At 31.8% G+C, this 14067-nt stretch overlaps 1 long non-coding RNA gene across 1 annotated transcript in view; it reads right to left on the bottom strand.

Annotated features, from left to right (window-relative positions):
- Positions 1–14067, bottom strand: part of LOC118198191 (uncharacterized) — a 104036-nt gene that overhangs the window by 44830 nt on the left and 45139 nt on the right. The window contains exon 3 of the long non-coding RNA XR_015044382.1: positions 7000–7089. This is a non-coding gene — a long non-coding RNA (uncharacterized LOC118198191). The remainder of the gene's footprint in view (positions 1–6999; positions 7090–14067) is intronic.

Consider the following 14067-nt stretch of genomic DNA (forward strand, 5'->3'; position numbering starts at 1 on the left):
AAATTTTTTATCCCAAAGGGTTTGGTTTGTTTGATTTATTTAATTACGGCAAAGCACACTAGGGCTATCTGCCTAAGGGGAGGGATGCCTTCGTGGAAGACTTTCTAAGGGAAACTGGCTTGTATACACGTTACACATAGGGAAAACCACAAAAACGCCCGTGCAGCCAGCCCGTTCGCGGGATTCGAACCTTGGACCGAACTACCAGTGCTCAGCGACTTTACCGCTCGGCCGCTGGTGAGTTCTTATCCCAAATGGACATTGGCTAAAATGCTCTCGGAACGTATATGCGTGAATGACACACAAATGAAAAAAACGCCCCTTTGGAGTAAATATAAAAATTTGAAAGCTTTCAGATTTTTTTCTTTTTAAATAAATTTAGAACCAAATTTCTACTTAGAGTACCGTAATAATACTGGCGTTTCCAGCGAAATATTATATTTTTTTCAGAATATTTATTTTAAATTTAGTAATATTTTTGATTATTCTTCCCTATCATAAAGAAACAAAAATTGCTATCTGACATTTCATGTAATAATTTCATAAAATTTTATGATAGCCTCTGGTCTCGAATAATTTATCACTAAAGTTCCAAAGGTTAAAAAAATATTTAATAATTTAATAATATAAAATTCCTAAGAATAAAAAGAAATTTCAGTCGGATCCGGTATGCAGATTTCAATTTAAAACTTGAATAAATTAAAAAAAAAAAAAAAAAAAAAAACTAAGCAATTACGATAGCAACGTAAGTATTGGCCCCAGGAATGAATTATTTCTACATAAAATTTTGTATTTAAACAGCACCTTCAAAACAATAAAGCAAAACGGAAAAATAAATAAATAAATAAAAATTAGGATCTTTATAACTAACCTTTTTAATTAGAACACATGCACACGAAAATGTGTATAAGCAAATAAACTAGTGCTAGAATATACAAACAGATATAATTTTGAGACAGCAAAAATCATACTCAAATATTCTATTTGAGAACACATAAATTATTTATATTAAAATAAATATAATAAAATTTCTATTTATTAATCATAAGTACGTTTTATATTGATAAAAGCCACATGTCCTTTCATTCATGTGGGCTGTTATTAATATGGCTTATATCAATGTGGACTTTTATTAAGCGTGAGCTTTTATCTATATGCGCTTTCATTCGTGAGGGCATTTGTCGCGTAGGCAATTATCAAAGTAGGGTTACTTTTGTGGGCTTTTATCGTGTGTGCTTTTGTCCAGTGGGCTTTTTCCTTGTCACCGTATTTTTTTCATTGACAGTTAAAGCGCGTGGAGACTTGTACGCTTGTTTAATGAAAGAAAAGTTTAATAATTCAAGATATAGTTGTTGATTTGTTTTGCTTGATCGTCGATGCCTATAAAAATATTTTTTGAAATGACAGTACTTTCTATTTCGCTACAGCCTGACTTCTCTTGTACGATTTCAATATTCTAGAGATGCCGCCCTGTTGGCATGGTGGTAGGGAAGCCGGCTGTAATTATTCTGGAGCTCAGATTCCAATGCCTAAAGCCAAAAGAAAGTATTGGATGTTTCTAAGTGTATAATGTCTCTGTAGTAAGAGGGCACATAAAATATGATGCAACATCAGGAACGGTGGCATACCTATTTTGTTGTCCCCATAATAAAGTGACCACCGCTTCTGGCTTTAGTAGTGGCCAACGCCTATAAATAGCTAGAGTCCGCCATTGGGGAAGTGAGAACAAAATAATTCTCAGTTGAAAAGCCGTTAATTTGGATATGGCGTTTCCTCTCCAGAAAGATAAGATCTCTAGTATAGGAAAAGAAAATTCCAATTTACCTTTTTCTTTTTTCTTTCTAATTTTCATTCCCTGTCTGTGCAAAACTCTATTACTCTCTCACCACAAAATGTCCAATAATCAGTAAAGAATACTGCTTTTCTAAGAATTGTTCCCTTTACGCTATCCTTCAATTCATAACTGATTTTTTTTAATATGACGAAATCTTGATTGTTTATCTTGATATAAACAGCTCTCCAATCAGAGTGAAACACATAATTTAAAGGATTCCAACACTATCCTTTTTTTAATGATGTGGAGTTTAAACACAGATAAAAAACAAAACTTAAAATGCAAAGAACCAGCGGGTTTTAACGCCTACAATAAATCCAAATTCTTATAGAACATGGTTTCATTAACTCAGTTCCCTCGATAACGCACAGTCACGCGATCCTACAGTTTTTCTGTTAAAATTAGTATGATCAGAATCGACTTCTACATTACCTGTTCTCCAGAACAATTCATTTGCATTTTTGTTGGTTATTTTTTTATCGCTGAATTAAATCTAGTGTTAATCATAAAAATGGTCTAAAGTTAAACATTAAAACCTGCAGAATCGTTAGACTTCTTGAAGCAGAAGACATGGAAAATGAGCAATGCCCTCACCGGATATCGAACCTGAACCTCTCAAATATGTGCCGAGTGTACATCCGTTATACCAAAGACATGCTGGAAGGAGGGAGAAAATACCTTAAATACTCCCCCTTTTAAAAGGCGACTAGGGATTGGGGGACCCAATCGCCAAACCCTGGTGGTGACGAATTATCGTCCACCGCCTTTTTTTAGTTCGTGAGCCACTGCACTAGGTGTCTGCCGATAACGTCGCGGAGAAAACAACGCAAGGCGAAAACGTCTTGCTACAAAACATCATGGGAGAAAACATCGCAAAGAGAAAACATCGTGGTACAAAACACCGTTGTCGAAAATAAAGCGGTTCAAAAACTTCGCAGTTTAAAAACATCGTCGTCGAAAATACCGAGTAAAAAATAAAGTGTATCTACAAATCATCGCATGACGATAACATCGCAGACATGCTTTTTTCAGGTTTTAATAATTATAAATGGATATTTCCATAACGATTTGGAAGCGCAAGATGTAAAGAAGGATAACTTTTACCTTCACACCTTTTTATTAACTAATAGATTTTTGCTGAAAAAGTAAGAAGGAAACCTAAGCATAGAAAATTAAATGCAACGTATAGATTATACTTCTCATGGAAAATTACCAGTAAAAACTTTATAAAAAATGATTTATTAATGGCATTTGTTAGTTAACTATGTCGGTTTAAAATTCCATTAAGTGCTATTAGTTCCATTAATTTTCTATGCTTAAGTTTCCTTCTTATTTTCTCAGCAAAAAATTTATTGGTTAATAAAAAATATGAATAAAGCATGTCTGCGATGTTATTGTCATGCGATGATTTGTAGATACTTTATTTTTTACCGCGATATTTTCGACGACGATGTTTTTAAACTGCGAAGGTTTTGAACCGCTTTATTTTCGTCGACGATGTTTTGTACCACGATGTTTTAGAACTGCGATGTCTTCTCTTTGCGATGTTTTCTCCCACGATGTTTTGTAGTACGACGTTTTCTTCTTGCGTTGTTTTCTCCGCGACGTTTTCGCCTTGCGTTGTTTTCTCCGCAACGTTTTCGTCCGCGATGCTTTCGGCTGTAACCACTGCACAATCATTAGGCTTTTTGAAGCAGGAGATATGGAAAATGAACAATGCCCTTGCCGGGACTTGAGTCTGGACCTTTCGAATACACACCGAGGGTGCTACGGTTACCCCAAGAAGGAATGTTGGAAGGAGGGAGAAAATATCTTATGAATTTTTTAATGTTATTTTAATGATTTAAACATTAACTAAGATTTATACTCTTAAATATACACGTATTTTATCATAAAATTTTAACTTACATTTTAATGCAAATTTGCAATCTATAACCGCTTTGCTTTGCTTTACCACCAAAAATATAGTCGTCACTTTGGATATGGTAACTACTGTACTCAAAAATAACAGCTAAAATTGCCTAAAAGCTAAATTTTATTTCTAACCGCTAAACAGTAAAAAAGCATGAAAAAATTTATTTGAATTTTAATTTGACCTTGATCTAAAAATGCATAGACAGTATATTTTTCAAAACCGCACACACACATAAAAAAAAAAAAAAAAAAAAAAAAAAAAAAAACTTAAATGATGACAGCTAACTTATAAATTAAAAATAGTAATAATTAAGGTCAAATAAATTAGATTTTTTTTTCACAAAGTTCTTTAAAATTTGATCATAGTATGTGGTAATTGCACAGACTATATAGACTTCTCTTTTCTTGTTGACATGCCAAATAAGTTAGAAACTAACAAGTTTGATAAATAGTTCGGTTATGCCTATTCTCGCGTGAAAATGTTTTCGTTTGGTAATTGCTGCCATTAATCAGAAACAGAAGTCTGAATCGCGCCGTTAAAACGACAGCAAAATTAGACCTCGCCGGTTATTCCTAACGAATTCTTATGTTGCTACCGGGTAACATACATTGTTATCCAATGATCGCCGTAAATATGCCTAAAATGGGATGTTAAGGGTGCCACACCTGTTTACGAAGCCCGTTGCTAGGCGGCATCAAGACGGGTGAGAAGCAAAGAGAATTAAAATGTTAAATGCCACCGACACCACTCAGAGGTTTCGAATTTATGCCCTTATGTTTTCAAATGTTATAATGCCTGAGAAAAAATAAGCTGTGCAACGGTTTTATAGTGCAGTCATAGAGTTTGTAGTGTTCTGAAATAGAATAGAAACCTAAACGTAATGCTGTAATTTCAACCAAGGTCATTGAGAAAATACAGATCATTAGCCAGCGTTGACCACTGATAAGATTTAACGTCTAATTGCTTAGCTGCTGTTTATCCAAGAAATTATTCCTTAAAACTTCAGATCATTTAAGTAAACATATAAAATTGTTACAACATATTTAACTGCTAGCCCAAAATAGCGTTAACCCAGAAGGGCTATTAGTCTCAAAACGGGATTTTGCGTTGAAGCACTATAAAAGTCTGAATCACTTTTCAAATTGCTGAAACCAAATATTATCACGCTGTTTTACAGTTAAAGAAATTAAATAATGAAGAATTTGCATTAATGTATACATGTTTTCCCCATCGTGAAAAAAAACAACGGAGCCTAGAGCCATCAAATTTTGAAACGTCGTCCTCCACAAAAATATGAACACCTAAAAGCCTGAATTTTGAATTTGTTTTGCTGTGTTTCATATTGTTACGAATTTTGCATTTAGTTGGGTATTAAATTTTTTTTATTTTACCGTGCAATAATTAATCAATTTCCTATGCCGTTTCTCTTTTTTCTCGTCATTCGGATCTTTCGGGTTTTAAACTAGAACAGCATTAAACGTTTTAACTCTGGAAAATGTTAATGAGCTTTATTAACGTCTAGTAGAAGTACTGTGAGAAAGAAATGCTATTGTTTGGATCTGTGTTTCACTAGATATGAATCATACTATTAATTTTCTGTAGGGAATTTACTGTTTTACATTTGGTATTCATCTATGTTAACTTTTAAAATAATCCTTTTCCCTCCACACTTGCTTCGATTATCAGAGATGTATCTAGGTGAGAGCAAGGGGGACATCTGTCCCCAGGCGCAGCATCCAGGGGGCGCTTTAATGACCCAAATAATAGTAAACGGCCTATGACCATACTTAGTACCCATATTGTATAACTTATTTAATCTAATATGTACCTCTTAATATTGTGTTATAGATTTAAGGTTTAATTATTACTAGTGCACCAAGAAACTCACACTACTTTGCCTATTATTTATACGAATGTTTTTTCTGCATCAGGCTATAGCCAGCTCATTCCTCCTTTCTCGGCCTTCCCATATAGCACTTATATAATTAAATCAATTATATAGATTCATCAGTCAGGTCTATTGAAACTTGACGCACACTTTAGTCCTTTTAGAAATTTATCTTTTAATTTATCTCTTATCTTATCTCTATTCTTATAATTTAAAAAAAAATGTTAAAACATGATTTAATTATATATATATATATACTAGTTACTCATGACAGTATTCGAAATAACATATCTGTTCTACAAGGGGTAGGGTCCTTGACCCAGGCACCCTGGTGCTACACCGTTTCCCCAGTGCGTCATCCAGGGGGCGCCAAATTGATGTTAAGAAATTTTAGAATGAAACGTTTCCCGTTCTTGGCAAACAGGAGGGAGCGTGAAATCTTCAGCTGTCCCGGGCGCTGAAAATCCTATAGCTCTGTTGATCATAAAAGACTGTGGGAAAATGTAACAAATTTAAATTGTTATTCAAATATTCTTTTAGTCAAATTATATTGACGAAAGAAATCTCTAGATTCAGGAATTGTTTGTGTGTTTCATTTATGGAGTTTTATCGGTATTCTCTTAGTAAATACAGGTTTATTTTGAAGAAAAAAAAAAAAAAAAAAAACCCACTTTCTTAAATTTATTTTCATTAAATGAATATTTTAGATTTCTTTAAAACTAAAAACTGTTACTATTAGGTAAAACTATATTTATTTTTATATAAATGATTTAAGATTAAAGAATTTTTAAGCTTGGAACTGAAATTCGAGATCATTATTTTCGTCTCGGTTTTTTCCTACTCATTTAAACCATGGGAATGTAAAAAAATGCTCATTTGAAATTCAGGTTACACTTCTAATATTCGATATTTGTCTTTGTACTCAAATCGAAAAAATAATACTATAAATCTGAAAAATTGAAATTAAACACACTTACGAAATTCAAATTTTCTTTTTCAAAAGGCTGTAAAGTAAGTGATGTTAGATTTTGCATGAGCATATTGTATCTAGGATATAAATTTTTTGGTAAATGATTTAGCTTTAAAGTGCTCGAGAAAATCTTAAAGGTAGGCTCAGAACATAAAACTATAACGTACATAATAATAATAATAATAATAATGTGTAACTGCAATACGCTACTATTATTAGTTAAAAAGAATGTATAGCGCTGTAAGCATCTTTTAGATACCTTTAAATTTATTCTGATAAAGAGAAATTGCCTTAAACACGTGATGATTTAATAACCACAATTAAATTATCATGACGACAAAAAAATTCAATAGCCCGTAACAAAAAGTATATAATAAATTCGTACCACTTACCGAATTTGGTCAATGGATGGACATAATTACGCTGAATAATGCTAATGAGATGACAGTGGAAAGGGCACTGGTGCAATACATTGACATGGCCTGTAAAATTCAATGAAAAAAATTAGAATATGCCCATACACATTTGGTAAATACAAAAGAATGCATTATTTTTTGGCCAGCTTTTTTGTGACAAAAACATAACTGATATATTTTGATGAAGAACTACATCGAAACATGAATATCAATAAACATCGAAGCTATGGATCCTATATATCTCAATAAATTCTATGATTATTCTATGAAAAGATGATATCAATAAACACCGAAGCTATAGGTCCTATGGATCTCAATAAATTCTAGAATTATTCTATGAAACAAGGATATCAACAAACATCATACGGATCTCAATAACTCTATTATTATCGTGTAACTTTTGTTATCCATTTGTTATCATCATATTATTGATGCATTTGTTAAGTTTTTGAAAGAAGAAACGAACAAAATTGCTTTTTGATATTTAGCTCAGAAGCTTTATGAAAAGATGATATAGTTAACTGTATAATTAAAAAGGCATTTATAATTAGTTTAAAATCTGTACACCTATATATCATTCACCACATTAGAATTTATGTTTCAAGAATTATCAGCAATAATTCTGTAAAATAGCAGCCTATTTCAAGATAAAACCTTATCATATTTGCTGATCGCTATTCAAAAATAAGATAAAATTTTTATCACTGTGTTATAGTTGCCGCTTCTCTGCTTTGGTATTTAATGGTTTATTTCTTTTAATTAAATACTCCAGCCTAGGGTGTGAAATACTTCTGTCCCTTAAAAAAATTCTTCTTCCCAATCTCTTTATAAACTCATAGTTTTTCTATGAACCCGACGTTAATTTAAGATTAAACTTTTCCAAATTTTAAACTCCAAGCTGCATGCTTCGCTTTTAGGTATTAGTAACAGCCTTGAAAAACGCATGTTAATCTAAAGAATGTGAAATTCTTTCCTTCTCTCGAATATATCTTATCAAGCTGTACTATGTGATATTTACTTTGTAAAGACATTAGGTTATTTCGAAGCAGGAGAGACGAAAAATGTGCAATGCCCTCGCCGGGACTCGAACCACGGACCTCTCGAATACACGCCGAGCGTGCTGACCTTTACACCCCGAAGGCATGCTAAGAAGGCGGGAGAAATACCTTATAGCTTCTCTGTTTAACTAAGGATAATATAAAAAATTACATAAATAAATTGCAATAAACTGTGTAATTAAATAAATATGAACTAAAAGTATATTAATTACACAAATAAATCATAAGTATTTTACCATTAAAACCCTTGATACGGTATATTATGCTTTACTGTGATTTTAACCCAACATTTTTATTCATTTGACTTATCACACAAATGGGATTAGTTCATTGCTTGACAATTCGGAAAATAGCAGTTTCAAAACAGCTAACAGAAATAAAATTGTTACGCAGGTTTTTCCTCATTGTCAAATGACACACAAGCAATTCGTTAAAATAAATTAGACACAATTCGTGCATGGAATAAAGTTCTTCTTAAACTGTATAAAAATATTTATATGCTTTATTAAAATGAGATTTTTAATCACTAAACATGCAAACAGAAATATACCGTGATAAAAGAGAAAAACGTGTTAGAATAGCATTTATTTTTTATTAATTAATCACAATGCAAACCCTTTTTGAATTTGTAATACACTTGGCAGACGCAACAGCTGCATGCAGGCAGAAAAATTAATGATACGAATAATTTAGCTCTTGTTTCGCAGTGATTACTAATGATGAAGCTTCAAATACATTTTTTAATACATTTTTAGCTTCAAAAAGAGAGATTTCTTCTTTTACAAAAGCAATTTTGATGCTCAAGGATGTTGCTTTTAGTATTCCAAAAATATCTGAGAAGCAGTGCCCGCTAGGAAGGCCAGCAGAAGCGGAAGGTCAGGAAAAATAATGTATGCTCAAGGGATGCGTTAAAACTGTTCTTTTAGATATAATTTACTTATTTTTACAAAGATTTAATGCCTTGCACTGATATTATCCTCCAGCAAGCAACTCTAGGATATTCCTGCAGCAAATGTTTCAAAACTGTAAATAAATTTGTGTATGTCAAACAAAACCAAAAACATTAATAAAACTGAAACATTTTGTTATAAATTTTTAAAAAAATCTGATGTGGACATCACATGACTTCCTTGCAGGACCCATTAAATTATACACTATTTTTGCTGCATTTCATTTAAACTTATTTCCTCTAATTTCATTACAAATATATTTCTCAATGAATTAATTCGGTTCTCAATTCGCGGCAAGGCAAACCAAAGCATCTTCATTGAAACTTATAAAGTACAGAAAAGCGTAAAACATCAAATACAGTTAAAAAAAACAATTTTTGCAATTAAAATTAGAGTTTCTACGCAAAAACAAAGCAATTCGGCCAGCGCAAAAGAAGACAGATTTTTCTGTGCAACGAACTAAAAGTTTGTTTATTTTTGGTCCCACTCAGCAAAAAGACACTGAATTTGACGCACAAACTTATTTAATTTGCTATTCTACTAAGAGTTTCAAATGTAAACAAATGGCTACTTCGTTAGGCTTCGACCACTTAAACAACTTTTAAATTATTGATAATTCTTCAACTATTGCATGCAGATTAAATAAAGACATAAAAACCTTAATAGGAATATAAGAAAACATAATTCAGTCGCTTTTAAAGCAAAAAATGAACAATTTACCAACATATAACAATAAAAACACAGAGCTTACCGAGCCGGGACAAGGCTGAGTGTAAATATATACCCGCTCGGTGCAGCCGATTGGAAAAAAAAGGGGGAGGCACACAGTTACATGTTATAAGACTCCCGTAAACAAAATTTCAACGTTCTGAGGCTATTCGCTTTTAAGTTAATATATACATACGTACGTACGTACAGACGTCACAAAACTAAAATCTCTTCTGAATCCATTTTAAAATCCGTTTTTTTGGGGGGAAAAAAGAAGAATAATTTATTTTGTCCATACTTACGGATGTCACGCAAATATATCGTTCAAGAGGGATATTCTAGAGCAGTCAAAAGGTATATTTTCGTTGAAATATGATACCTGAAATTTTTGGCTTTTTACATCGCACTAGGAAACAAAAATTTTAGATAACAATCTAATACCTCAGACTAGATTTGACTATTAAATAAATAAAAAGAATACTTGCTAACTATTCTTTCTAACTAATAAAACTAAACTTTTATTGTTAAATAAAAGTTAAGCTTAATTAAAGCATATTCAGTTCCAGGCTCTGAGGATAGTTTTTTACATTTCTTCTTTGAAAGCAAACTAGTATGGTTAGGAAAATAACAGAACAATAAAAAGTACATTGTGTACTTTATTAAATACAAAAGTACAATATTAATACAAAAATTTTAAATTTTGTCCGATCATTGTTCATTCCATCATTGCTATTAAAATTTATTTTTGATTCAGTCCGCAAGTATGTAAATTTTGTTAATAATTCATGCTTGGATTCGAATAACAGAAGCTGAGACATTATTTTTACAAAATTGAAATAAGAAAGATCACTCTGTGCAATTGATTTAAAAAAATATTAAAAAATTAATAAAATTAATTTAAGATCATATAACATTTTTACTTGGAGTAAATTTAATTCAACTTGATTTAAATTTATGACAGTTATGTGTGGTAAAACAATTATTAACACACACAAGTATATGTAATTTACATCCTAATTATAAATTAGACCATCGCTTAGCGATAAGAGGGTCTTTGTAGTCTGAAAGAAACGTCACGATGAAATCTCGACCTTTTAAGTACCTCCTCCTTTCTTAGAATTCCTCATACTAGAAGAAAATGCTTTTTATTCCTTTTTGTTTGTGTTACAGTCGCTGTTTGCCCGAATCAATGTTTTCAAAGATTTCCCAGCAGGTTTTTGTTTTTAAATAAATTTATTTATTTATTTTAAGGAGGTTTCATATAGTATTCCTCAGTTTCCCCAAAAGCACTTGGACTCAAGCAATTTGAGAAGATTAAGCATGAATTTCTAATCAATGAAATTCACGAGTCCTGCAGTATGTTTGAACACCGCTTTCTAAATTACAATCTCTTCCTAATAACTATTCATTTACTAAAATAATGGGATCATATTCTGTTTTAGTGTCAGAATTCTCAATCTCTACGAAGAAAAAAGGTTTTGTTTATTCAGTAATCCAAAATATATTTATTAGTCCAGAGAGGCTTTATACCTGAAAGACTATTGTTTTCGTTTGGCGATTTTGCGTCGATTCACTACAAACGTCGAATCACTTTTCAAACTGTTGCCACAAAGTATTATCGCTCTGTGTTATAGTTAAAGAAGTTAAAAAATGAAATATCTATGCATAAATGTATGTATATTTCTCGCATTGTGATAAAACAACGGTACATAGAGCCATCGAATTTTGAATGACGTAATCCTCCTACGAATATGGGCATGTGGAAGACCAAATTTGAAATTTGGAATTTGTTTTATTATCCATTTCCTATTTTGTAAAACTTTAGCGAATTTTTTTTAACAAACTCAACGATTTCAAAGCGAGCAATGGCAACACTGTAGCCTTAAAAAAAAATTTATCTACAGCGCATGAAACTGTGTATCGGAGATATGCTCATTTTAAAATTATTTTGCGATTGCTAGATATTAAACTGATTTTTATGGTGTATGTGCGAAGAACATGATATGTAATAGATAAATCTAACACTCAAAATGTTAAAAAAAAACGCCCCTTTGGACGTAATTTAAAATCTGAAACATTTCAGATTTTCCTTTTTTTTTTCCTTCGAATTTTTATTGTTATATTATTAGTTTCTTTCTTTATTTATTTTCGCAAGACAAATCTCATATAATTGTGAATGTATGAAGAATGAAGTTTTTGTTACGAGTCCAATGATCTGTTTATGACTTCATTCGGTTGGAAGAGCATTCGAATGTAAAATGCATTCAAAGAATTTTTTATCTTTTCTAAAAACATTAAACTAAAGTAAATATCTGATGTTCGATTGAAAAAGAATTACTTTCACTCTTGGATCAAATTTCAGAATTCTAGGTGCATTATCATTCGGGAACATCGCTTTCAAAATTAAGACATGATTTGGATAAAAACGTTCAACTTCGGAGAAAAGCACCAAAGCTTTTATCTAAAACACCTAAAAAATTTCTTCTAAACGGGCCTAAACTTAAAAAAAAAAAAAAAAATCTGAAAGTTTTTCTTCTTATATTAGGCTCGAAGAGGCGTTTATGTTCATTTACATATACATACAAGTTTCGATAGCATTTGGACTAAAAATATTTAAAAGTAGCATATCTTAAGAATTTCCGATAGACAGTCTCTTTCACGCTGTACAGATGAAAATATTTTATTGCACACAGTGTGTTTCCACTGCTCGTTTTAAAATCGTTAAGATTTTTAATCAAAAATTAGTTAAGTTCAAAAAATATAAACTAGATAAAAAAAGAATTCGAAATTCAAAATTCGGGCTTCCAGTTGCGCATGTTCAGGTGGAGGACTACGTTATTCAAAATCTGATGACTCTAAATACCTTTGCATTTTCCCAATGCGAGAAACACACATCCATTTATGTAGATTATGTAGATTCATTATTTAACCCTTAAATGCATGTAGTTGCCATTTGGTAACATACTCATATTTAGTCACGTAAATTAAATCACAGCAAAATTTTAGCTTATTGCATACTGTAACCACTTGCATACATACTGTTTACATATATATAGTTTTGAAAGTTTGAGCGTGGCGGCACGACTAACATTGTGGGTTATGGGTTATTCAATTACGGCAAAGCATACGAGGGCTATCTGCCTAAAGGGAGGGATGCCTTCGTGGAGGACTTTCTAAGGGAAACTGGCTCGTATACACGTTACATATGGGGAAACCACGAAAACGCCCATACAGCCAGCCCGTTCACGGAATTCGAACCTCGGATAAACTACCAGTGTTCAGCGTCTTTACCGCTCGGCCGCTGGTGGGCTGGTCATTATTATGAGTTGATGTGTATGGTGTGGACGTCATTTGCGTTTACGAATTTTTGATTTTATGTTTGTTGTTATTTTGATGTATTCAAAGTTTTAAAATTGTCTGAACAAGTTAACAACGTATGTATTATTACATAAAATTGTTATTACCCATTTGCATAATGTAGCCATGTAGCAACAATAATACACCGTTGAAATAAATTAAAAATTGGAATAAAAACCTAGTTTAGATTTCTTTTAGCATTTTTCCTATTTTATTTGAAATCAATTCTAATGTATTTTTGACTTTAAAATAAAAATAAAAATTCATGCATTTAAGGGAAATTTTTTTAAATATAATACAGGGTAATAATATTTGTTGGCAAAAATTTGAAAAGTTATATAGCCATTTATAGTGACGTACAAGTCATATGGTGGCCACATCAGATATTTTATGAAAGCGGTTATATGATATCTAATTTTTTTGAATAAATTCAATATTTAGTTAATAAGTAATTAAAGAAATTAAGAATAAAAAGAATATATGGGCAAGTTCATATGACCTGCTATCTTCAGAAACGTCATGATATGACCTTCACACAGAAACGCACGCATATATATAGATATAGATATAGATATAGATATACACTTACATTTAATAAGAAATCTCTGATATTCCTCTTAAAAATTTGAACTTCTGAAAATAAATTATAACACTGTACATGCATTTTCGGGTGAATAAAATATTATTATATTATTCTTTAAATAATTTTCTTTGTAATTCTGTTAAGCTTTTTAGGTTAGAAGTCGGAAAATGGCGTTCTTTCATATAGCTGCATAGATAAACCATGCATGTCTTTATGAAATAGCAGTTAATATGGTGTTGGTGTATTTAATTATGGCAAAGCACACGAGGGCTATCTGCCTAAAGGGAGGGATGCCTTTCGTGGAGGACTTTCTAAGGGAAACTGGCTCGTATACACGTTACACATGGGGAAAACCACGAAAACGCCCATGCAGCCAGCCCGTTCGCGG

The sequence above is a fragment of the Stegodyphus dumicola genome, chromosome 12 (genome assembly GCF_044657685.1).
Source record: "Stegodyphus dumicola isolate Sdum_Otavi_A_Nest chromosome 12, ASM4465768v1".
NCBI lineage: Eukaryota > Metazoa > Arthropoda > Arachnida > Araneae > Eresidae > Stegodyphus > Stegodyphus dumicola.